General features: G+C 34.7%; 1 protein-coding gene and 1 long non-coding RNA gene across 3 annotated transcripts in view; one reads left to right on the plus strand and one right to left on the minus strand.

The window, feature by feature from the left end:
* LOC125661140 (sterile alpha motif domain-containing protein 9-like) overlaps positions 1 to 18,596 on the plus strand; it is a 223,972-nt gene that overhangs the window by 103,440 nt on the left and 101,936 nt on the right. The window lies entirely within an intron of this gene.
* LOC130049861 (uncharacterized) lies at positions 15,583 to 17,552 on the minus strand. Of its 2 annotated transcripts, XR_008798192.1 has the most exons (3): positions 17,092 to 17,552; positions 16,048 to 16,132; positions 15,583 to 15,913 (listed from the first exon to the last, which is right to left on the minus strand). It is a non-coding gene; the product is annotated as an uncharacterized LOC130049861 (long non-coding RNA). The 2 variants fall into 2 exon arrangements; XR_008798191.1 differs by lacking the exon at positions 17,092 to 17,552 and having other exon boundaries at positions 16,048 to 16,372.

An 18,596-nucleotide genomic window follows, 5' to 3' on the forward strand; every position in this document is an offset into this window, starting at 1 on the left:
GACTAATGTCATTGTTGTGTATGATACAAAAATAATGATTGTTTTGCTGAAGTGTTAGTAGGAAAGTGAACATACCCTGGTACATATAAACCTATTAAACACTCCTCTTTGATCCTTTGTAAATAGGATTTTTTTTTTTTTGATTCCTGGGTCAGAACGATGTAAAATCATTAAATGATAATGAAGTATTGCACATATTTCAAGGTTATATGATAAGCCATATTAGGGGAGGGTAGTGTTCAAAAGACATTTTACACCCTCCACTATAACTCTCAGGATAACAGTTGGATCGTCCTGTCCCGACAATATACACATCTACAAATGGTAATGAAGCATTGTACAAAGTTTCAAATCTTTCCGATAAGCCATACAGGAGGAGAAGTGTTCACAAGATTTTGTGACAAACATATGGAAAGACTGACAGGAAGTACTAAACAATACCCCCCCCCCCCCCGGAAGAGGGTAACATGATTAGAGAGTATTATATTGTAGGACACCCCACCCACCCCAAATAGATGCATTGGTTGATAGATATATATTTTTTTTTAGCTTAGTTGAGTTTCAATAAGTACAAATATTTCATTAAGAAGGTAAGGAAGTAAATTCTGCGGTGATCAGAACTTGAAATGTATTTCTCGATCATTCCCTGTTTTTAACTTAATTAAGAAATCATGAAATAGAATGCATTCCATGCCGTACACTGAATTCATTTTATTCAGGAAAAATAGAATACATTCCACACTGTATGTTGAATTCATTTTACTCCAAAGAAATTCCACACCGTACACCAAATTCATTTTACTCAAAAAAAAATTCCTATCAATTTAGGTTCATCATTTTGAGAGAGAAAAACACAATTAACTTTGTAGCAAGTGTTGTTGAGGAATTTGTAAACTGCACTTTAATCTGATTAAAATCAGATCTTTGATCCACTCCGTAATTTTGTAAACTGCAAATTAATCCGATTAAAATCGGATCTTTTATCCGCTCCCGTAATTTTATTAGATATTTGATCCGCTCCGAGCGGATCTGAGATCTGATTTTAATCAGACTGATGTGCAGTTTTATGGGAGCGGATCCAAGATCTGATTTTAATCGGATTGACTGCACATTATACAGTTCTTTATTATTAGATCATCATCACAAGCCACGCCCATTGTCTCCGTGCATATCGCGTTATATATAGCAGTGATGTAAATATCGGAAGTGATTGCTCCTTCGCCGTACGCTCGGCATTTAAATGTAAAAATAATGGGTCTCTTGATTAAAAACGGAGGTACCGTGTCTTGGCAGGCTTTCACACGTCAAAGAAACCTCACCGCTACAACCGTCAGCCCTAAGCATACAATGGGAGATTTAATGGGGGATGCATCCCAATATTTTCATATCTAAGGTAAATTTTGCTCACTTGTCTAGAAAATGATTAAAGAATAATGAAGCGATAATTTTCATCAGCTTCCGGAAGTTTCAACCCTCGGCCCAGATCCCCGATCTAAAGAATTACCCCCCCCCTCCCGAATTCCTGGATCCGACCACGGCTTTAATTTTGGGATTTTTCAGCTACATTTGGTGGTGTTTCAGCATGAGTGAAAAAGAGTGTGTTGTACAATAGTGGTAATTTTCCCTAATCGGGTTATTTTTACACTCGTGACGTAGAACTGACCTTGTTCCACATTAAACACTTATTACGTATTTACCATTTTAAGGGCAAATCTGAAATATTTTATATTTAAATACAACGTAGTTTAAACCTGATTTTATTTTTTAAAACGTGAAAATTAAAATGTTTTTTTTTTTGGTGTATCAGACACAATGTATACGGTTACGGGTATATCCAATATTTGATATTCTATACCATTACAGTATATAAGATCTTATACTCGTATGTGTTATTTTCCACAACCATATGTACATGGACCACAAAACAAAATATGGGAAGTTTGATACGTATTAATAAAGTTCAACAAAATACTAAGTATATACACTTGAAAACACTGTCAGATTTAGGCATTTTGAACAAATTTCTTCGTCATTATAAAAATTGCCATCATGAAAAAGATTTAGTCAAAACTTTGATAGGTGTACTGCTTCCGATTCACTCTGATTTAATGAGATTATATATATTCAATTATCCGTGTCTTATTCTACTGGTTCCCTTATTTATCTAGGTCAGTTACAGCTTAATAAAGACGCATTTTAATACCTCACTACGAAGAAGATTAAGTCAAAAACTGGGTCTACGTAATTGATATAGGGTGACAAGGCAATTTTCTCCGACGCTCACCTTCCTACCAAAGTAAACCTATTGTGTATTGAAGTTTGAATCCCACGATATCATCTGAGGAATTCTAATTCTATATAAACCTGGGCCGGGTTTCACAAAACTATTTTAGGATTGACATAAGACAGACCCGTTTCACATCAATAAATCTTAGGACGTTGTTATATACACGTATACTTGTTACATTGTAAAATACCGTATTTCCTTTATAATCTTTTAACTGCATGGGTGAATTTAAAATGTTACATGTAAATGAAAGATTAAAGTATACAAAAATATAAATAGGAATTAAGTTGAAATATTGCTATTTTAGGCATTCGTAATTATCTAATATATCTATAAAATTTTATACATTGTACTTATGTTTTAAATCATGTGACCTACAGTTTATTTAATATTTCAAAAGTTACATTCGATTTGTGTACTATCTGATTTCAGAAATGGTGATACAAAAATTAAAACATTGAATGATATTTTTGTAGAAACAATATATCAAAGTCTGATATATATATATATATATATATATATATATATATATATATATATATAATCCAAATAGAAAGAGTTGATATCACACAGTCAAAATAATTCAATAAAAAAGCAGGAAAATATACAGTTCCAAAATATATTTAAATCACTAGCGCTTTCTGGATTTTAACATCCATCCTCAGGTGAATACAAATTTTAAATAATGAATACAAAGTTGTTTATCTTAGAGACGTCTATTGTGACGTCATGACGTCATGATAGTCTTTGCGAGGAGGGAATAGATACATGACGTCATAATACAAAAGTTCGGGAAAGGTGACTTGGACAAAATAAGCATGAACATTTACATGATAAAAGTTGATGAATTAAGAGGTTTAAAAATCAGATTTTTTCATATATGCATTGATTTGTTTAGTTTAGGAGAAAACAGTTTAATGAAATAATTTTCTTTAGCAAGTCTCATGGACGTTGATTCTGTTTTAAGTTTATAAAATGGAAATACGTTGTAGTTACCTCTAGCACAGGTGTCAAAGTGTTCGCTACATGGGGTATTTCTTGTACTGGGATCGTTAATTTGTTGGCGATGGACACGCATCCTCGCTGTTAGTTGTGTTCCGGTTTTTCCAATATATTCCTCGCCACACCCGTTGCAAATAATGCAGTATAGTAAGTTTTTCGACTTGCATGACATGTTATCATTTACAGTAAAATATTTTCCGCATTTAAAAGTAATATAATTTACTGTTTTTAGGAAGGGACATGTACCACACCTTGAGTCACCACATGTAGAAACTGCGTATTTTTCAGGCGTTGAATTCAATTTGGCTTTTGTTAATAATTTTTTCAAGTTGGATGGTTTTCTTTGGCTGTGAAGTAGGTCGGATTTGGGAATACTTTTTTGAAGTTCTAAATCACGCTCGATAACTGTAAAATTCTTCTTAGCTTCCTGAAAGATATTTATATGTTTTGGGTTGTAAGTTGTCATAAATGGTATTAGGAAAGGATCGTGTTCTTTTTCTCTTGTTGTTCTAAGTGTATGCTGTGGAATTTTCTTTGCTTCATTTATGGCTGAAAGAATGAGTGTTTCTGGATAATTCTGCGCAGTAAGAAATGTTTTCAATTCTGCCAGTCTTTGGTCTTTAGTATTTTCATCTTTAACAATAGTGCAAATCCTTCTGGCCAAATTGTACGGGATATTCCTTTTAGTGTGTGTAGGATGACAATATTTGAAATTCAAATATTGCTGTGTGTCCGTCTTTTTGTAAAATATATCAGTTAAGATGTTGGTTTCATGTTTTATCACCTTGATGTCCAAAAAGGGAATCGAAGTATCACTGTATTCCATGGTAAACTGGATATTTGGATTGAGTGTATTCAACAAATTGTGAAACTTGATCAGGTCTTCTTTGGATTTTTCCCAAAATATAAAACAGTCATCTAGATATCTTTTCCATGAATTCCTCAGATTTTGTCCAAGCTCTTGACTCATTTCCTCATCGACTTTTCGATATAACATTTCTTCGAAATATCCCATTACTGTATGCTGTATGCAGGGACCATTTTAGTTCCCATAGCTGTTCCTTTGATTTGTTTGTAAAATTCGCCATCAAAATGAAATGTGTTGTTTTCCAAAATGAATTTTATGAAATCTATAATAAATTCCATTGAGAAATTTCTTGGGATAAGTTCCGGGTGTTTTCTATCCAAAACGTTATAGCCTCTATTCCAAAGTCATGTGGGATATTTGTATATAAACTCGTTACATCAAACGTTACAAATAAGGTATTCTGGTCTACAATTTCTGGGAGTTTGTTAAGAAAATCCATACTATCCCGAATGTAGCTAGGAACTTTTTGGCATAGATCCTTTAACAAAATATCTATAAAATTACTGAGTCTGTGTGTTGGACATGCAGGTCCAGCCACAATTGGTCGTAGTTTTAGATCCATAGGTTCACTAGTAGTTATGCATGTTTGATTTTGTTCTTCAATAGCGATCTTGATGTGGTTGCTTTTGTATATTTTCGGTAGCCCATAGAAATTACTGGTTTTCATTTCAAAGTTTGTTAAATAGTCAAATTCTTTTTCTTTTAACAAGTGTCCGTGTTTTCGGCACATCTGTTTTAAATTCCTCAAAAAATTTTTATCGGGATTTTCTGGTAGTTTTACATAAAAGTTCTTATCCTCTATATGTTGAAGCACGAGGGATTTGTAAAATGCTTTATCCATACAGACTATTGCTCCTCCTTTGTCTGCCTCTTTGAGGATAATTTCACAGTCATTCCGTAGTTTTTGAAGGGCTTTTCTCTGTATCAAATTCAAATTGTTTTTAACAGTATTTTTGTTACACAGTGATGATTTGGTAGATTTAAGGACATCTATATAGTCATCTAAGGCCTTATTTCGTCCCCTTTGTATTGTTGTTCCCTTTTTATTTCGGATAATACAATCATCAGAAATTTCCGTTCGTCCAAAAAATTCCCTCAAACGTAATTTCCGACAAAATTCGTCTATGTCTTTTTCCAAAGTAAGATTGTCGGGTTTGGGTGTTGGAGTAAATTTAAAGCCCTTTTCTAGTATTTCTATTTCCTCCTTGGAAAAGGTTCTTTTAGAAATATTGATTATTTTGGGGTCAACTTTAGTATGTTTAGTTATGCCCAACTTTTCCAGCGGTATTTCTGAATTTTGTTCCTCCACAAAAAAGGCTTACCATGGCTGTTGTTGGAGTTGTTGCGGCTGTTGTTGTTGATGTTATCATTGCTGTTATATTTTCGTTTGTAGTTCATGTGATTCTCACCTGGAGATTCCTCACAATATCTTATTTCTACAGGTCTTTGGTCCCGGTACCTTTGGTTTAGATTCCTATGTTGTCTTTGGACATTTGCAGATGATCTCAACCATTGGTTGTTTCCTTGATCCATGTGCTGAGTATATTTCGTTCTTGTAACCTCGGCATATGTATTGTTGTTTCTTCGTTGATTTCTGTTGTTTGGTTTGAATGATCTGTTTCCTTTAGGTGTTTGTTTTCTGTCCAAGTTGATGGTCCCATAATTTTGCTCATAATTGTCATAGAAAAGCTTCTTCTTAGCCCAGATATATTTTGACTTTTCCTCCTCGTCATCTGTGTCTTTTTCACTTCTCCAATAAGTGGGTTTGGATTTATCCAGTCGAGATTTTCTTGATTTCATGCTCCATTTCAATATCAATATTTTGAAATCGCGTAGTATATCTGGTTGATCTGGTCTCCAAGAGTGCGATTTCTGCATCAAATTTTTGTACAGCTAATTTTTCTCTGATTGCCCTTTCAGTTTCATCCTCCCCTGCAATTTCCTTGATGCGAAATTTTCTAGGCATTATAGGTAGGTCCAGTCGTCTCCAATTCTTATAGATATCGACTGTGTGTTCCGTTTTACATGCATTCCAAAATGCCTGTTTTCGTTCGTTGAGATTTCTTTTCCATGTCCGAATAATGATATTTTTCTTTACGCTTTGACACCTGTGCTAGAGGCAACTACAGCATATTTCCATTTGATAAACTTAAAACAGAATCAACGTCCATGAGACTTGCTAAAGAAAATTATTTCATTAAACTGTTTTCTCCTAAACTAAACAAACTTTAATCAATGCATATATGAAAAATCTTGATTGTTAAACCTCTTAATTCATCAACTTTTATCATGTAAATGTTCATGCTTATTTTGTCCAAGTCACCTTTCCCGAACTTTTGTATTATGACGTCATGTATCTATTCCCTCCTCGCAAAGACTATCATGACGTCATGACGTCACAATAGACGTCTCTAAGATAAACAACTTTGTATTCATTATTTAAAATTTGTATTCACCTGAGGATGGATATTAAAATCCAGAAAGCGCTAGTGATTTAAATATATTTTGGAACTGCATATATATATATATATATATATATATATATATATATATATATATATATATATATAAATCTACTGACGAGCCCGCAGGGCGAAAGCGCTATAGATAAAAGTTTGAGTATTGAATTTTATTTTTTGACTTTATATATATATATATATATATATATATATATATATATATATATATAATTTTTATTTTTCCATTCCTCTCCTCCGAAAAATAGAATAATTGTTTAACTAATTTGGAATATAAAGAAATAAAGACAATCTAGGATTGTTACGTTTGTTACAAGTTAGCAACGCCGCACTTGTTTTATTCAACAAAATAATATACCGAATACAAAAATGGTATTCAGTAAACGAGGGGATGGGTGTGTGGGAAAACCAAAGAATTTACAATGAACGACTCATTAATCGAACAAAACGCTTGTAATTGTATGTGTCTTCCACTATATTTGTATGCAAGGCGCAAAGGCTTTCCTATGTGAAAATGCGTATAATTGATTGAAATGAAATAGTCAGAAAACTAACCAAACATAAACACGTGAAGAAATAGTTTCACCCAACACTGCTTTTGTGCCTACAAATAATAAATGAATGCTATTCGAATACGTTTAATTGTGACCACACAGCGGCTATGAAGTCCGTTTGCATGCACTCAGACAAATCGGTGTCAAACGATTTAAGATGTTTATCAACCGATGTCCAAACTTTTTAGTTGCTGAAATATCAGTATTGTTTGACATGTTAGAGAAAAAAAAGACAGTTGTTTTTAAGTTGCTGTAAATTTAACAGATTATGTCCGGTCGGGTGAAAAAATAAAGAAAAGGTGGACATGCATAAACAGGAAAAGTAATTTTGGTCTTAAGACATATCTTAGTCGTAAGATAGCTTTGTGTGAATGGTCCCTGGTTAGTGCCGTAACGTGTTCAGATGTGATGATTTAAACCAGTCGGGGGCAGGTATGATTATCGATCAACGAAAACGGAAAAGAAACTAAGATGTATCAATCTATCTATCTGCCGAATAATTGACAAAAAAAACCCAACAACCCAACATTTTTTTTAAAATGAAGGGTAGCTCATGATTTCAATATTTGGAACTTAGTGTTGCGAATGTGTTTACAATGGTAGGTTTTGTCCATTGCGACAAAGGGCAGAATTATGAATTACACATCATTTATTCTCGTCATACGCAATAATTGAAAACGTAATGCACTTTATGAATGAGAAACAGAAAAACTGATATATTACAAACAGTGGTCTGATTTCTTTGACATTGTCAGGTAGTGCACAACCTAAATACGGTAAGATATTTTAAGGTTTACGGCGCCGACTTCCCAGAACAGTCCTGTACCATTCGATATCTGACATATTGGACAGTTTTCGACTTATTATTTACTTTCACGATCTGTGTCCTCACAAAACATGTTCAACCCAAAATATAAAAAATGGTGTGTATCCATGTATTTGTACATATCAGTAACTGTTCATAAATTATTATAAAAATCACGGGAAAAAATTAAGAAGATTGAAAATATCAGATGAATATCGTATTTAAAAGTCCATCGATGTGTCTGATCGTTGATCTCGGGAGGGAGTGTCCTTCGTCGAATGAGATATATATATATATAAGTAAAATAATTATGTCTTGATAAAATGATAAATATGGGCCGAGCCAAAACTATTATTGATATAACTCTCACTGAAAACCTACACAATTTCATGCTGATCATATTGTAAACCAATCGCATCGTATCGGGTTGCCGGAAAAGGCCGATAATGTGCGATTGGTATGACATTGTCTAGCTTCGTTCTGGATATTTCAATAAGGCTGATTCAAGACTAAAATCACGGATTGAAGAAACGAACAGGCACATTTTTATCAAAACTTATTTTTTCTGCAAGATCAAAATCGATAAACGAGAAATTAATTTCATACAATATTATGTTGTCTTAAAAAGAAGAAAACTAGCTTAGATCAACCACTTTACTTTTATTTTTGCAATTTCAGAGTAGTTTATCGAAAACAAATGTAAGTTTTAAATTGATTTTACGATATTTACTAATCAAGTAAGATTTTGTTATAGCTTAAGGACTTCAACTCACATATGACACAATGAAGGATGAAGGCAGTAACTCCAGAGCAAGCGTTTCAGATTTATTGGCAAAAATTGTGAAGAACTAGGTACGATCTATGACTTAAATATATATAGCACGGAGATAGCAATGAACTCTTAAATGAATATAACTGCCCTTAGTGAAGAAATATTTAATATAAAGCACAACTTTTCTTTTTACTTTATTTGCATACCCACTTCCGCCCATACCTAGGAATGAACTGGTGACTAATATGTGTCTAATGTGTACGTCCTATAATCAGACAGATACGTGTTTAATATGTATGTCCTATATCCAGACAGATACGTGTCTGATATGTATGTCCTATATCCAGACAGATACGTGTCTAATATGTATGTCCTATATCCAGCCAGATACGTGTGTAATATGTATGTCCTATATCCAGACAGATACGTGTGTAATATGTATGTCCTATATCCAGACAGATACGTGTCTAATATGTACGTCCAATACCCAGACAGATACGTGTCTAATAAGTATGTTCTATACCCAAACAGATACGTGTCTAATATGTATGTTCTATACCCAGGCAGACACGTATCTAATATATATGTTCTATACCCAGACAGATACGTGTCTAATAGGTATGTTCTATACCCAGGCAGACACGTATCTGATATGTATGTTCTATACCCAGACAGAGAATAACTTGATACATTGTCAGAATGGGTTAAAAGCATAAGAGGGATATTAAAATCCCGCATTAGACACATGAAAACAAAAGTACGTACCATATATCCCTCTGTGTTTAGTAAACCAGAAGTGATAAAAGAATTAGATAGGGTACATGAGGAATATGTTTTTGTTCCAGCTGACAAAGCTAGTAACAACATTGTCTTTGTTTGTAAGGCTCATTATTACAACTGTATTTTAAACGAACTTGGCATTAATTCCACTTTTGGTAATCGTACTTATACTCCAACTGCCCTTTCAAAAGACGAAATTCTTCAAAACCATGCTTCAGTTTTAGACACAATTAATATTCCAGTCAATGGGTCGAATGAATGTGAGTTACCGTACCTATAGTGGATTCCAAAACTACATAAAAACCCTTACAAACAAAGATACATTGCTGGATCCAGTAAGTGCTCTACCAAGACCCTATCTTTGCTCCTCACGAAAATGTTAACAGCTGTGGAGGACAAACTTCAAACTTACTGTGCGACTACATATGCCAGAAGTGGTGTTAATCAAATGTGGATTCTAAAAAATTCTAAAGAACTTTTAGTAAACTTGAAATCACATAATTTTCCCCAAATCAATAGCATTAAAACGTATGACTTTTCAACACTATACACGACCATTCCTCACGATAAATTAAAGACTAGACTTTTTGACATCATAAACAGTTGCTTCTTCAGCAAAAACGGAAAACGGAAATATTCATATCTAGTGATCAGTCATTCAAAAACTTACTTTGTTAAACACCACTCTGATTCCACGCACAAGTACTCTGAAGTTGAAATAAAAAATATGCTAGAGTTCCTCATTGACAATATCTTCGTGGTCTTTGGTGATCAGGACTTCCAACAGTCTGTTGGAATCCCCATGGGCATGAATTGTGCTCCTTTGTTAGCTGACCTGTTTTCATATTCAAATGAAGCAGAATTTATTCAAAAAATTCTACGTGAGAAGAAAAAATCTCTCACTGTGACCTCCAATTCGACTTATAGATATATCGATGATGTTTTGTCTATTAACAATGATAGCTTTCATTCATATGTCGATTTGATATATCCCTGTGAGCTCGAAATAAAGGACACCACAGAGTCGTCCACTTCTGCTTCATACTTAGATATTTTATTGAAAGTAGACATTAACGGCAAACTGACAACTCAACTCTATGACAAACGGGATGATTTCAGCTTCTCCATCGTCAACTTCCCACATTTATATAGCAATATTCCATTATCACCTGCATATGGTGTTTATATATCTCAACTGATTCGATATGCAAGAGCTTGTTCTGGGTATAGTCAGTTTTTAAATCGAGGTAAGGTATTGACAAACAAGTTGATGGTACAGGGATTTCAACAGTCTCGATTGAAGTCAGCATTTCGCAAATTCTATGGTCGTTATAACGATCGAGTTCATCAATACAACCTTGCATTGGGTCAAATGCTGTTTGACGTGTTTCATACCGATTGTTAAGCCGTTCTTGTCACACTGATTTTGACTGCGGATAACTCCGTTTACCTGATCAGGATATGGGGCTCTCGGCGGGTGTGACCGGTCAACAGGGGATGCTTACTCCTCCTAGGCACCTGATCCCACCTCTGGTGTGTCCAGGGGTCCGTGTTTGCCAACTACCGTATATACTTGCCTATAAGTCGGATTTTTGGGAGTCAATTTTTTGTCCAAAACTCTATGTGCGACTTATAGGCGCGTTCTAAGAAAATTGTTTTTTTTTTCTGGGCGGCGTAAGGTAGTGTTTTTTAACAACTCCGACGATTATCATGGACTACCACACACATGATTATCTAGATATATTGTATTGTTTATGTATTTTAAAATCATGTATAAAGTATAAGTATTTACATATTTTTATCTAGTTAAAAATTATTTACATACCGCTATGATTAATACTTTCAATATTCAACTAATCTATCGTTTATCGGTAAAATTGAATTGCGAACCCGATTTAATATTGAAATAGTCATATGTATACTGGCTGAAATATTTTTTTTTATAAAATATTGAATATTGTTAACAGATAATTTAGATCATCATTCTTGACTCTTAAAATTGTTGATACAATGAATTATACGGGAATCCCACAATAACAGTTTTCGCTAGGCGCGTGCCACTAAGTAAACAATCACACAGTGTCAGGTACTGGTAATTAGGAGACCATAATTGCATAGGTAAACAAGGGATCATTGCCCATAACAGATCAAGGGTTGCGTTTAAACCCCAAACAGGTATGGCTTGGATATTGAGCACCTCATAATTATTAATTTCTCAAAATATTTTTTGAAACATAGGTAAAAACACTAGAGCATTGACTTGAAATTGTCGACCGATTCTGACAAAAATGTGTAGGTCAATGGCAAATTCTTATAAAATAAGCTTAAAAAATACAACCGACTTATAGGCGGACCAACTTATAGGCGAGTATATACGGTATCTATTTTGTATTGCTTGTAGGAGTTATGAGATTGATCACTGTTCGTTATCTTCACCTTGCATGTACGTTCTATACCCAGACAGATAGGTGTCTAATATGTATGTCCTATACCCAGACAGATACGTATCTAATATGTATGTCATATACCCAGACAGATACGTGTTCAATATGTATGTTGCTGTTATAAAATTTAGAAATTCATTTCAAAATTAAGGATTATCTCCCTCATGCATAGCTCTTATCATTGGACGAATTTGGCTCCACTTTTTTGGCACGCTGTTTTTGGCTACATTTAACTCTAAAACTTCATAGTTATTTCGGATTTCAAACATTTCGGTTGAGCATCACTGAAGAGACATTAGTTGTCGAAATGCGCATCTGGTGCATCAAAATTGGTACCGTATAAGTTTTACATTATGACCCCTGGGTCGAGGCCTCTGCTGATGGACTGTTAGTCCTCGAGGGTCACTACAGCCTAGTAGCTAAGTACTTCGTTACTAGCTTGAAAATACGGATGTATATTTAATTGCTGTTGTAAAATTTAGAAATTCATTTCAAAATTAAGGATTATCTCCCTCATGCATAGCTCTTATCCTTGGACGAATTTGGCTCCACTTTTTTGGCACGCTGTTTTTGGCTATATTTGACTCTAAAACTTCATAGTTATTTCGGATTTCAAGCATTTCGGTTGATCATCACTGAAGAGACATTAGTTGTCGAAATGCGCATCTGGTGCATCAAAATTGGTACCGTATAAGTTTTACATGTTATATACCTGACGAATACGCGTACACAACTTATGCATGTCAGTCATACAAATAACAAGGGATGTTAACCTATATATATATTAAGTCGTTCTTGGCACACTGATTTTGACTGCGGATTACTCCGTTCACCTCATCAGGACGCTTACTCCTCCAGGGTACCTGATCCTACCTCTACAGGAGTCCGTGTTTACCGAACTATTTGTATTGCTTGTATGACTTATGAGATGTGACCGGTCGACAGGAGATGCCTATTCCTCCTCTGGTATACCCCACCTCTTGTATATCCAGGGACCCGTGTTTGCCAACTCTCTATTTTGTACATGTATTGCTTATAGGAGTTATGAGATTTATCATTGTGCGTGTTATTTACCGGCTTCCACGGATGTTGGCACTAGGAGGTCATTTCGTGGAAGGAAACCGGAGTACCCCTGAAGGGAAAGCACGAGTCCACACACAAATTATGTACACATGATTTTGTATAAATCGCCATAACACAAATTATGTACAGATGATTTAGTATAGATTACCATAAGACAAACAACATATCATCATTCAATACATCACTGGAAGAAAGTTTTTTTTTTAACTTAAGGTAGAGATTGATAGGTTGATGCTAAAAACATTAACCATTGAATTTTTTTTATTTTGATATATGTTTATGATGAAGCTTCGATATAAAACATAATAAAAAATCAATGTAGGTAATCGACCTTGTTTTTGAGAAATATGGCGATTTTAACAACACCTTCTTTAGTCCTTGTAAAGCGTAAAAAGTGAAGAAAAATAAGTAGAGAGCAATATACAAATAGAGCTATAACATTTTTATTGTAAAAAGGATCATAACTTGTCATATATGGTTCCAAACAACCTTTCACATAACTGTATATTACACATCAATTTCAAGTTCAGCAATCATTATTAACATGCAACAACATTACTTCAACAGAGCTACATTGGCTAATTACCTTAAAACAGTGCACAATATTTGCACACAGGGTCATACCTTTGCTTAAGCTGCAAAAAAATTACCCATCAAATTTCTTATTTTATTTCATTAAGTGGTCAGTCTATTAGTAAGTAAAATATATGAAAAAAATTATACACCATAATGGGGTTCAATATGGAACTAGCAAAAAATTCCTAACCCCACCCCCTTTTAACAAACTACACATTTTCGTAAGAAAAAGGGTTATTAAAAGATGTTGTAAACAATCCATCAAAAACAGCTTGCTGAAATTCGAAGATTCTTTGTAATACCTTTTTTAAATTAATAAATATAATACAGAAAGTATGTATTTCAAATTTTAGCTTATATTTTGTTGTAGTTCTCGTTGTTGACCTTTGTGCACTTACACTCAGACTATAGATTTATCATACGTCATCATATTTGATGATTAATATCAAGAGTTTTCCCAAATAAAAATCCCCACAAAAAATTGAAATACAATTTATATTTGTTAAAACAAATGTCTCCATTACATCCCAACCCCTTTAATATACTGCATGGTATGGAGGAGAAAGAATGAGCAGGAACATAGACGTCATGAATTGCACTCGGTGCATTGAGAAGAAAGATTCAGCCAGCAGAGATAAACTACTGACCTTTTTATTACTTAGAATGTTTAAGCATTCCCAAATTACCTCTTTGAAAATTGAACATGACAATAAGAAGGTTTCTATAAGCTATTTCAGGGGCGGATCAGGAATTGAAGTTGGGAGGGGGGGGTGCAACTGTATGAGGCAGGGGTCTGGGGGCCGCCTTGAAGGGGGGGATTCCCCAGAAACTCCTGGATTTTACAGATTTTTTAGGGCTTAAAACATGTCTCCTATGTAGTCATTTTTATTATTTTCTGTAATTTTTAATAAGGTGAAATTAATAAAATAACGCAAATTTTAAGGGTGTTTGGAAAAAGTAGCAGTTCTCCCACTAAAAGTAATTCAATAAATCAAAAGATTTTGTCAGACATTTATTTCTCTGAGAGTGGAGGAAATTATGGCTTCTTTTATCGTATATATTTCTCTAAACAAGAGACCACGATTTACTTTAAACTTGGAAATTTTTAGGGGGGCTCGCGCCGGTTGCCCCCCCCCCCCACCCCACCCCTTATATCCGCCAATGCATTTATGTATGTGCTCTTGCGATTGACCTTTTTGCACTCACAATGATTGCATTAATATTTAGTTATTTTTCATACATTTTTTTATAATAACCAGACACGATTACCTATTATAAGAAATTGATATGATTATACAGCATAGTGCACCAAATATGTTTAAATAACAACTTTATATTTAATATCAATGGAAAGATTTCCACCCAATCGACCCATGGATTGATTGATTGTATCTTGTTTAACGTCTCTCTCGAGAATTTTTTACTCATATGGAGACGTTACCAAGACCGGTGAACGGCTTTAAATTTAGGCCTTTGCTCGGCGCTTTCGGCCATTGAGCAGTGAGGGTTCTTTAGCGTGCCACATCTACTGTGACACTGGGCATCCGTTTTGAAGGTCATCTCCGAGGACCAGTGACATTCAGACCTGATGCTGAGCGTTTGGCAATGGAACTGTCACTACCTGTTTCAACAACTCAGGTCTGTCGCGGCCGGGATTCGAACCCTGGCCTTCTGCATGCGGGGCGAACGCTCTAACCTCTAGACCACCACCGCGGCTCGACCCATTGATCTCAAGGCTCATGTCAGCTATCTTGCTTTCACAAATATATATGTATCTTCATAAGTTTATGAGTCCTACTTGTAGTCTCACACTGAAACAAAAACTCGCTTGGATAACTTAGAATGCATGCTTATTGCATTCACAGTATATATGCACTGAGTGTGTGTAACAAGAGGGGGGGGGGGTTAGAAAATGAGAAATTCAAACACATTGATTAAAGTTATAAAATTGGTATTTTATTTTCATTTAGAAATGTTTACTGATTTTGATATATCAAAAACTTAGAATAATCAACAATGACACTTCCTCTATATTTATACAATATTATTGTCTTTAAAAAAGACATGTAATACATGAGTACATGTACTTGTTTTCCATAAATTCACACTTTAGTATGTTGCACAATATATCCATTGCTCTGGGCTCACAAATACATTATTGATTCTATCCAAGTCCCACATTTTGCAGAAGTTCTTGAATTTTCTCTGTAACCTGTAAAGTTGTGGGGTCCAGGGGATATGACATCATCAATGTAAATGAAGTACCTGTTATAAAAAATATATTCTGTATATTCAAATATTGAAAAAAAGATGAATATCTAATATACTAAGAATTGTCTTTATAAATGTCTGGTGTTAAAATGAAAAATTCTATCTTACTAAGATAGAAAATATTGTACCTTTCTTGCTGATTTTCATGGCAAATTGCTGTTGAAGTTGTTGGCTGGAAGCCCATTTCAACTTGCACTGGTCCTTAGGATGATGCTTAGAAAAAAATCATCATAATTAATATTTGCACAGTCAGTATTAATCATTAATTATACTGTGTCAGACAATGTCAATTTTAAAATTGTGTGTCTCAATGCATGTTTAGTGAACTTTAAAATGCTGATATATTGAAAATTACACACATAACATGTATTTTATTATGTTAATTTTTAAAATCTTGTCTGAAATCAGTATTACATATGTAACACTACATGTATGTTAAATGTGTGCAGTGCAGCAATGTGAACTCTTGTAGTAGTAGTACATCTGCATGATTGTTATTTATTTCATATTGTTATAGTTACCTTCTATTTAAACTGTACATACCCTCCCACCCCCGGGTCCTTAATGAGGTGAATAAACATCATAATTATCATATTACAATATGAGATGACAGATATGTTTTCATAAACTGCCAGTTCATTCTAATACTATCAAAACAAGTCAACTCTAGATTTATCAGACCTGTCTCCTTTACGGAGTGTGGGTCAAGAGAAGGGCATACATATCTTATTTTCATACAATACATTTAGATCTATTTGCCTATGAGGGGGGCTTGTGATTTTACAAATATTTTAAATAAAATTTTGTAGACCTACATGCTTGCATGAAACATGAAACCCCAGATTTGAAATATCTCTTAGGTCAATGAAATTTCAAGATACTATAAGTACTATCATTTATACCAAATAGAATTTTAGTGCAACACTCCCCCCTCCCCCCTCAAACTTGTGAGAGCCCTATTTTTTTTCAAATTTGGCATATACATGACATCCATTTACAATTACATGCACATGTAGGAGTTATATTTTGGGCACATATGGAATACATAGATGCACAAAAAATGAAACAGCTCCAAATTGTGCGTTTATAGATGTTATTATAAAATCGCGTTGTGAAATAGCAGAGGAAAAGTGGGTTGAATACAAATTCAATTTGCCATTTTTTTCACTTACCAAACGAAATTATGATTTCGTTGTCCACGTTGAATGCATCCATCGAATTCCTCTTCTCAGAAGAAACTTTGTTTAAACTCTCAATGACTACATAAACAGTATTGAAACTCGCAGCACTCGGACATCACGATCACGCTACATCAACAACTTTGTTTACGTAGTGCAGCTATGCATGGTGGTGAATTTCGTGAGGTAAAAAGTGCCATTCTGCACGGACGAAACATTTAGTCCACTATTATTACATTGACGTATTCCTAATCTAAACTATGGCCAAATTTCTATATCTTTCGTCGAGACGACCCTCTCAATCATCGATTCAGTCACAGCAACAACTTGTACTTTCGGAACCCCTTTTTGTTTTTCGACTACTCTATGGCGATGTACGGAATTCCGAAAAATAATTTCACGTGAAAATACACGATTTTTACTGATCACGTGGTTACTATCGGTCTCTACCTTAATTTCTAATATTCACTAGTTCAAGAAAACATTCAGGAAGTAAGACTCGAACACGTGATATAGGAAAAGCTCGCATGCGTGAGTGTAGCACAAGTTTAATCATACACGTGTGAATGTACATATATATCTGGAGGTTCATTATTCCACTCAACTCAATCTACAAGCAAGACCTGATAAACTGTGTGAGGTATTGGGTTTAATTTGTTGCACTTCAAGGCAGAGAAACTTTGAGTGTCATTAAACAGGCACGTAGTATCTGGGTTGTTTTTTTTTCATAACGGGGGGGGGGTGAAATACTGATTATATCTTATTTAATTTGCCACCGATATGGAGAGATCAACGAGTCTGGTGAAGGACATCAAAATGTAGGCCTGTGTTCGGTGCTTACAACCCTTGAACAATGGGGGTTCTGGTTCTTTTGCGTGCCACGCCTGCTTTGACACGGGGCATCCATTTTTACAGTTATCTCAGAGGACTCGTGACATTCACACCTGATGCCGAGCGTTTGGTGATGGAATTGTCACTACCTGTTTTAACGACGAAATTATGTCTTGGTCGGAATTCGAATCCCGGACTTCTGCATGCGAGGCGAACACTGTAATCGCTAGGAAGCTGGCGGATGACTTGTTTAAAATTCTTGAATTCAAATTGGCCCACCTTTCAAATTCTAAATTGATTGGAGGGGGGGGGGGTTGATAAAAGTGAAAGTTACCGGTCTCTCAGATATGACCTTAAGAAACGGAGGTATATCTTGTCGTGCTAGACGTTGGCATGATAAAAAACACTCACTCGGACGTTTGAACTGTGTATAGTTTATTTTCTGATAAAGAATCCTCACTCGGCTGTTGTAACTGTGTATAGTTTATTTTCTGATAAAGAACCCTCACTCGGACGTTGTAACTGTGTATAGTTTGTTTTCTAATAAAGAACCCTCACTCGGTCGTTGTAACTATGTGTAGTTTATTTTCTGATAAAGAACACTCACTCGGTCATTGTAACTGTTTATAGTTTATTTTCTGATAAAGAACCCTCACTCGGACGTTGTA

The sequence above is a fragment of the Ostrea edulis genome, chromosome 8 (assembly GCF_947568905.1).
Source record: "Ostrea edulis chromosome 8, xbOstEdul1.1, whole genome shotgun sequence".
Taxonomy (NCBI): domain Eukaryota; kingdom Metazoa; phylum Mollusca; class Bivalvia; order Ostreida; family Ostreidae; genus Ostrea; species Ostrea edulis.